The following is an 8,768-nucleotide window of genomic DNA, read 5'->3' as shown; positions in this document are numbered from 1 at the left end:
TAGTCTCACTTTAATGATGATTAGAGTTGGGGATGCAGGGTACTTCTTATGAAGTTCCCTATTAACCTTTAGCAAATGGTTGAATATCCATTAATGATCTTTTCCCAGTTCCATTGATAACCTAGAGGTTGCAAATAATGATTTTCTAATTCTTTCAGCATATATTAGAAAAGATTCTTCTATAAAGAACTTCACACATTAATTACTTAGTTACCCTAAAATAAAGTGTGTACAGGAAAGGAAGAACTGATGTCAGTTTTTAGAGAAATGACATTGGGTCTTATGAACTCCAAATGGTAACCAAGGAATATTTTTTTCTTAAGACTATTAATGAGCTAATGGGTTTTTATATATTGTGTGTGTTTCGATCTATGGTTGGCGTTATTATTATTATTATTTTTGATGCTCACATTATCTTATTTCAGACCATTGGGGAGAGAGTCCTTTCCGTTTGGTTTCTGTTTTCTCTCGATATGAGTACCCCAGGTCTGGCTATAAACAGTTGTTTCACCAAGAGTCCTAGAATGTTTTAGTGGAAAATTATTTACAAACCACACAACTTCTCATTGCTACTAGGCCTTTTCTGTGGACAGAGTCAGGAAATGTAGGGGTTTTTTTAAGAGAAAAAAAATGTTTCCAATTCAAATTTAAGACTGTAGGTTTATATTTAACTTGTTTTACTTTACATGTGTGTGCTTTCTCCGTTTTCTCATGATGAAAACCCCTCCCTTAACTACCTTAATGTAAGTACCTAGTTTTATCTTAAACACCTTTTGTAGTTTTAAAATAACGATGTATTTACTACTAAAAGTAATCACTTGAAGTTATTTTTTTAACCTGAAATAACTTTCATCTCTGTGTGGTTACATAATCAACAATTGAGTTCATTTGTTTTTTAATAAGAAATTAAAGTATTTGACGTTTTGTCATTCTGATATGTAAGATAGATATTTTAACTTACTGTTAATGTGACATCCCTAATTTTGAGCAACATTAAGTATCTTTTGTATTTCTTTTTATGTGAAACAGTCACAGAACACTTTTTTTTTTTTTTTTTGAGAAGGCTGTTCCTTTATTGGCTGTCAGGCTACTTGAGGGGGAAGAAGCACGGGAAGTGGGTGGTCCTGATGCCGGGCCCACTGTACTTCACGGGCCTGTAGGCGGTGGAGAACTGGCTCAAGTAGGTGCCATCATCTCAGGCTTGATTTCCACCTGGTTGAAGCTCTTGCGGTTGTAGACGCCCCTCCCATGCTACGCACCATCTCAGGCAGGACGATTATGATCCTCAGGTGCAGCTCTACCACGTCCGGCTTCTCGTGGGCGGCGTCTCGGTCTTGGTCTTGGTCTTGCGCAGCCGCTTTAGGCGGGAGTAGGCTTCCTCCGCAAGCTGGTTCCGCAGCCCCGCCGCCCCGCCGCCCCGCCGCCCCGCGGCCCGAGCTGCTGGTAGGACTTGGCCAAGCACGTGGTCGAGGTTCACGCCAAGGTAGGTGAACTTGCGGAAGGTCTGCTTCTTCTGCTCATTTTATTCTTGGGTTGTTGGCTTTTTCTTCTAAATTATAGATACCCTTTATATTTTAGGGATACTGTATTAGCCAAGAGTCTCGAGAAGCGAAACCAATAGGAGAGAGAGAGAGACTCTGCCTTAGTTTAAGGAATTGGTTCACATGATTGTGGGGACTTGCAAGTCTGAAATCTGTAGAGCAGGCTGGATATTCCAGGCAGCGCTGTTGTTACATTGTTCAGTCCAAAATCTGCAGTCTGGAAGTCTGCTGGCTGGAAACTTAGGCAAGGTTCTTATGCTGCGGTCTTGAGGCCAAATTGCCACTTTGGGAAACCTGTCTTTGCTTTTAAGGCCTTCAGCTGATTAGTCTCCACGCACAGTATGGAAACTGACCTGCTTTACTCGTCTACTGATTTCAGTGTTCATCACATCTAAAAATACCTTCACAGCAACGTCAAGACTGGCGTTTGATAAACAGTTGGACACCATAGCCTAGACAAGTTGACACGTAAAATTAATCATCACAGATACTAAGGATGTTTTCCTCAAGTGGTCAGCTCTCTTTTAACATTATCTAAGCTCAAATCTTATGCATAATAAGTATTCAAATATTTGTTGAGTTAAATTGACAGCAAGTTACAGATATTAGCCATTTTTATGGAACCTAAGATGCCCACTGAGAATTATTAAACTTAATTGGAGTCTTCTGTGCACTTCAGTTGGAATATTAATTTATGTGAAGGTTATGAATAAATAACTTTGCATTAATTTTTAAATCATAGGACTGCAGTTAAGTGAAAACTTTTTACATATTCACAGAAACATTGGGTTTCTTTAAGAAATATCTGCCACGAGATATATCCACAAAAGGAAACAACCTCCTAATTCTCAAATCTGCAGATGTGTGGTTCTTCTACGGTGAATGAAAACATTTGAAAATCTGATAAAGAAGTCCCACAAAATAGTCCATTTATGTGAATTTTGTCTCCCTAGAGCCACACTCAAGCCCCTTTTTCTCATAGGAAATGTTTTTTTTTTTTCTACTCTGTCATGCAAGTGGTCCCCACTAGCATCTTAAATTCCCTGCCTCCTGGCCACCGTGATGTTCCGATCAAGACAGAAGGATCAGGGTCCTTTCCTGAGACTTCTTAACTTGGGAAGAGAGAGAACCAATTCCTCTCTAGTATGGGTGATGTAATCGTCTGAATCCATGCCCCTCAATGTGTTTTCAAGAAGCTGGTCACCTGTGTAAAAGTGAATATGTTAAACAAAACTAGGTTCGCCTCTTGGTGGGTGTTGAGCTGAAAGACAAAACCAAGCCAAAGGTCGGGAGAAGGAAGGATTTATCATTACCTGCAGCGAGTAAGGAGAACACCAGGGGTCTTTCCCAAAGCAGTGTCTCCCCGAACTGCAAAATTGGGGACGTTCTAAGCTAAGGGAACATGCATACTCATGAAGGGGCTTGAGCAGAGAAGAATTCACCGTAACATTGGGGCAACCGTTGCCAGAGTCCAGGCTTTAGTTGATTGAAGTCAGGAGAGTCAACATCATCATTCCATCCTCCAGCTGGGTGGGGGCTTAGTTCCTGCAGAACTCAGACTTGTATCAGATTGTTATGTAGATCCCTTAAGGAGGAACTAGGACTCTTTTTTATTGCTGAACTATAGTTTCTTGACTGCTTTTACTTCTCTCGTTCCTGCATTCCCTTACTTCCCTTAAGAACATTAGTTACTGAGACCTGTTCTAGGGCAAGCATAATGGCCAGGCTTAGATCACAAAACAGTTTAGGCCAAAATGGCTTGTGTCAAGAAAGTCATGCCTGGTTGTCTTTCTCCAGGATCCCTCACCCTATCTGCTTACAGATAATGCCCATCTGCAGAAGAAAGAGAGCCACTAGGTGGAGCACCTTGGCTGTATTCCAAGCCCTGATTCCACCTGTTCCCAAGCTACCCAGGCTTCTACCTGTACTTTCTTGATAAAATAAGCTGGTATGGGTTCAGTTTCTGTCACAACCCAGAATCCTAACATACACAGATGCCCAGAAGTTTTGCACATTGTTTTCAGGGTATTCATGGGCTTCCTGAAGAAGCCCATCTTTGAACCTTTATCCATGATCCTCAAATAGGAACCTCTGTTCAAAGCTATTCTTCAGTTCTGTGAACATTGGTCTCTATATGATATTTACCCAGGAAAACACTAATTATCAAACTCTTTCACCTGGTAGCTTTTGTGCACTTAATTAATCACATTCAACTCTCATAACCACACTTCAGTCAAGTAGACATCTTCATCCTTGTTTTATACCTAAAGACACTGAGGCTGGAAAGGTTAAGTAACATTTTCTAAAGTGGTACAGCTAAACTAAACGTAGCGTTTTGTCTCAAATCTGGAGTTTTTCTCCTATACTAAAGTTGCTTTTAAGCATTATTGACTTTGATTGTTTTAAATTGTTTTAAGCCTACAACTTTGAAATTTGTCTTGAAAAAATATATATATATAACTGAATTGGAACAGGAAAGTAAGCACTCTTGGCAATATAAAAATGTTAATAATGGAAAGATGTATAAAATATATTTTAAAAGAAAATTTTAGATTGCTTATTTCCATATTCACCTCACCTCAATTTTTAAATAAATAAGCTGTGATGAATAACTCTGGCCTTCTAGAGCATGCTGAAATCACAAAGTCGTTAGGAGAAAAGAGCCATAGTAATAAGTGTCATTATAAATAATTAGAAATGTCTGTCACAAATCCACCTTCAAAGGTTTGTAGAAAACAGCTGGCACGTAACCAACCTGGATTAATCTTGCACTTCAGTTTAGTTTCTATGAGAATCTAGTTATCCCGGGGGAGAGTGAAACTCTCAGAAGAAAAACGTGTGAACAAAGCCCACGACTATGTGGGAGGCCTTGGGTTTTCTCCTAAACGCAAACGCATGAATCCGCCCTTGCAAGTTTGAATTTCAGAAATGAGATGGCGGGGCATTATGCTCCCCATTATCTCGGGGTGGAGCAGCCCGCTCTTCCGAAGGAGGGACGGATCCACCATAGAGATAAACAAGCTCCCGCCTGGCCTCTGCACACCTCCCCTGCCATTCCCAGCCCTTCTCTGGTCAAACGAGATTTTCCTTTTGATCAGGCAATATCCACAAAAGACAAATCAGAAATTTTAAGAAGGACTGAGTAAAGATAGACACCAGGAGGACTGTGGCTTAGCCGTGGCTTTATTGTAGCTGCTGTCCTAGATTTTGTCCTCTCTGCGAAGCAATCCCACAGCATCTACCTTCCCTTGGTTTACAAAAGTTTTCTGTGCTCCTTTGTGCCTGGAATACATGGTCTCAGTGTTCTCAGCAGAGTTTTGAGGTTGTTCAGCGTCTCTGTGATTTACAAGGCCTCCTGGGTGCCCTGGATCTGGTTAACTCCCAATTCCCTTACGCCAGGAATGAATATTTTCTGTGCTAACAGATAGAATACTTGCCAACTCAAAATGAGCTCTCCTTGAGTAGAGGGCACTGTGGTGTGACATCTTCCAGCTAACCTTGACTCCCCGGCTTCTCTCAGGCTTCTAAGCAGTTAGTGGAGGGAGCACCCAGGCAGGAGGCCCATCTTCTCCTTCCTTTGTCATCCCTCACTGAACCTAATCAGGTGCTTTGAGCCCAGTGGGAGCCCAGGAAATGTTCTTGTCTGTCAGGCTGCCTGTGGTCTCACAGAAGGTGGAACCATAGTGTCACTTCTTCCAAGGAAGGCACCATCCTTCCCAAGCCATCACCAAGCACTGAAGCTTTGGGATTGAAGCACTAAGGCATTGCTGCAGCTACTTGCTCACAGATTGCTTCTCTCAAGTTGTGACAGGGCTGAGTTGAAATGGGCAAGAGGTTCAGAGTAAGTTTTTAACAAGGGGGATTAAGAAGGTAGATTGAACAAATCTGTATAAAAATGGAAGACCCATTAAAAAGTTGAGTATCAACTACCTGCTAGGCATTTTCCTTTCATGCATTCACTTAAGCATCAACCATTCTTTACCAGAATGCATTCTCTCCATTTCACAATTGAGAGAAGTGAGGCTTAACTAATAGAGGTCCCATACAGGGAGATAATAAGGATTGTATCATACTGTAAAGCCCTTGCCTCCAAGTTTACTCTGCCTCTTTGCAGAAGGGCTAGTACAGGATTCACATTAGTATTCACTTCGAATCTCATGGCCAACTTCTAGGTGCCAAATAGAGCGGGGAAGGATTCTGGAAGGAGATTAAAAAGTCATACAACAGCTTAATTCTAGAGAATGGCTAGAAATTTCCTGGGAGAAAAGTTGCAAAACAAACTTAGGAATATAATTGGCTTTCAAGATAAACATATAAACTGGGGCATTGTAGGTGGGCACTTATAATGAATGGGCTTTCAGTGCTTTGTAAGCATGCAAAGTTGCTGGAAATGGGGTAGTTAAGGATGTGATCACTCTTGTATCCATCCGGGACCAAATTCTGAATAGTTTGGCCACATTGGTTCACACACTGTATTTGGGATTTTCGCTCCTCCAGAGAAATGATCAGCTGACTATGGGCAATAAAGCATCACTATCTGCTAACAGCATGTTTCCGGGGGCACTTGTGTGGCAGTCAACAGCAGCTGCTGCTCAGAAAGAGATAACAGGTTTCCATCAATCACTCAGTGTTGGAAAGAATATCGGGTGCACAACCCACTTATTCCCGTGCTGCATCCTCATGTCTGGAGTGGAGACTCTCACAGGAAATGTTTAGGAGGAAATCTCAGAAGACGTTGACATTTATCAATCGCCACCTACTTCCTAGTTATTATACATTAATTCCTTACAACAATCCTGAGGTAAATGTTACTGCTCCATTTACAGAGGAAGAAGTGGAGATTCAGGGAAGTTGAGTAAATAAGCCAAACTCTCGGTTGTTAGTAAGTGGTTTCAAAGCCAGGCTGATGTGATTCCAAGATCAGCTCTTTACATTATATCACAACTGACTCATTATGCATAATTGTTAATACCTAGATTATGTGTTGCCTCAGAGCCAGACAGTAGCAGCAGCAGTAGTAACAGCAGTAGCAATTTTTATGAAATTTCCATGTGCAAGGCATTTTATAAAGTTTGGCTCATTTAATAATCAAAACATCCAAATGAGTTAAATATTTTTTATTATGATTTGATAAATGAACTTTGTCATTCCTCCCCTTTGAGTCTGAAGGGGTGTGTGTGTGTGTGTGTGTGTGTGTGTGTGTGTGTGTGTGTGTGTGTGTGTTGGAAGGGGGAGGGATAGAGATGACTGCTTAGGCTAGTGTTCACAGCAGTGGAATGGATCTGATGAACTCTAGGCTCCATCACTGAAAACTAAACAACAGGAGGCTATCTTTTTAATCAAAATTTGGGGTGTCGGTGAATCTATGGAGCTTTTCCAACTAGGCATGTCTTGCTTGTCATGTAGGATATTGATGGTCAGTTGGGTTTATGCATATCATGGTCTTGCTTATTTTTTCCCCTCCATTCTGGGCTACATGCATTAACCTAAGATTCTTTCTGACTACTAAAGATTATTTCTTCAGGTGTTATCTTAGTCCTACATATACACTTTAGAATACATACATTTCTGAGCACCATTTTCTAAATAAACAGCACTCAGCACATCCATGCAAGCATTTGTATTGATAAGTGTATATTACAAAACCTAGGGAATTATGTGAAGCCATTATCTAGTTTTGGAGAAGATAGAGTTTCCTGTCAATTGAGATTCTCCCTCCTTGGTTCCTATCCCAGCCCTACTTGTCCCTCATAGTGGCAGCGGTAGAGCCCACGTATAGTTCGGGTCATGGTCTTCTTTCCCTTCCAGGTGTGTAACACTGAGTAAGTATTGCTCACTTGTTTTTCTCAGCTAATGTAGCATTAGATTAGCTCTCACTTATGTCAGTTGTTACCAGTTTAAAACTGCTCCATAGGTTGTGTACTAAACCTACCCATATCTGCCACTTGTGCCCTAATTCTAGCAGCTGCCTTCTACTCAGAGATGGGAACTTTCCTGAAGGGAAAGAGCCAGTACCCCTCTGAGACTCGTCCACAAAATCAATTTTTACTTCCATTCTCAACATGCCCTCGAAACACAGATGCTGTGCTTAAAAGACAAATTGATCATTTTATTTCAATTGCACCGAAATGATGTTGAAAAAATGAACAGACCTTGGGCCATTAGAGCTCAATAGTTGGCAAGAGGCAATCTGCTTATCAATTAAAATCAGCAACTCAAATTCCTGTTGTTTCCGCTTGTCAAAGTAATAAAGAAAAATGTACCCCCAAATGGTACAGTATTGAATACCAAATTCATTCTTGTGAAACTCTGTCTATGTTTATAATGTTAGCATTGTCAATTACAGTAGGAATCTACTGGCTGTAATAGCTAATAATTTATATGTATTTTCCTTCACCACAGCCCATAAGTTAAATGTGATATTCTTTATATGCAATAGATCCAATTTCCCTTTCCACCACATACTTTACATGAAATCATTTGCTATTTTTATCATTTGTGTAATTTAATAACTTTCTCTCCATACTGTTCTTTATATTTTACAAATAAAATGGCATTTGGTCATTAGCAATGAAAGAGGACCAGGAAATCCAAACTAAGAAAAAAGCCAAGAAAACAGGACCTTCATGACTAAACTGTCACATCTCTTCTACATTTAATTACAGTTTCCAGTCAACATTCACTCCATTCCAGTTATGTGCCTTGCACTGTGTTTACCATTATAGTTGAATCAAAGAAAATTAAGACAAGGAACTGGCTTTCAAGGAAAACAGATTAAAAAACAGCATAATATAAGGCCAACCGGGATCAGTAATAAGGTACTTGCAGGGTGTTGCTGGAATGCAAAGGAAGAATGGATTCTTTTTGACTAAAGGATACTGACAAGATTCATGGAGAAAGTAAGAGAGTCTGGTTAAGAAATGAACAGAACTTTAATACACAGAGAAGAGGGGTTCAGAGCCCCCCCAGCTAAGGGAAGAACATCAGAAAATGCACCTGGGTATAGAAATGCAGTTGTATCAGGGACTGGGTTGGGGGTTGGTAGGTCGTTGGACCAGGAGGCTGGGTAGATGAATTAGGAAGTGAATCTGGAGGGTAAGCTTTGGCAGATGGTCTTTGATGCTGTGGTAGATTGCAAAAGCAGTCACAAATTCTTCTCATCCCGTTATGCATTCTTCCCTTTTTAAAAAAGACACTATTTGTTAGAGAATTTTGAATTTACAGAAA

The 8,768-nt window shown here is 40.5% G+C and overlaps 1 pseudogene; it reads right to left on the bottom strand.

The window, feature by feature from the left end:
• Window positions 1-1,087: 1,087 nt before the first annotated feature.
• Window positions 1,088-7,605, bottom strand: LOC136122050 (small ribosomal subunit protein uS19 pseudogene; annotated as a pseudogene).
• Between the last annotated feature and the right edge of the window lie 1,163 nt (window positions 7,606-8,768).

The sequence above is a fragment of the Phocoena phocoena genome, chromosome 4 (assembly GCF_963924675.1).
Source record: "Phocoena phocoena chromosome 4, mPhoPho1.1, whole genome shotgun sequence".
Classification (NCBI taxonomy): Eukaryota; Metazoa; Chordata; class Mammalia; order Artiodactyla; family Phocoenidae; genus Phocoena; species Phocoena phocoena.
The sequence above is the reverse complement of the archived record's forward strand: the minus strand, read 5'-3'. Positions and strand labels throughout refer to the sequence as shown.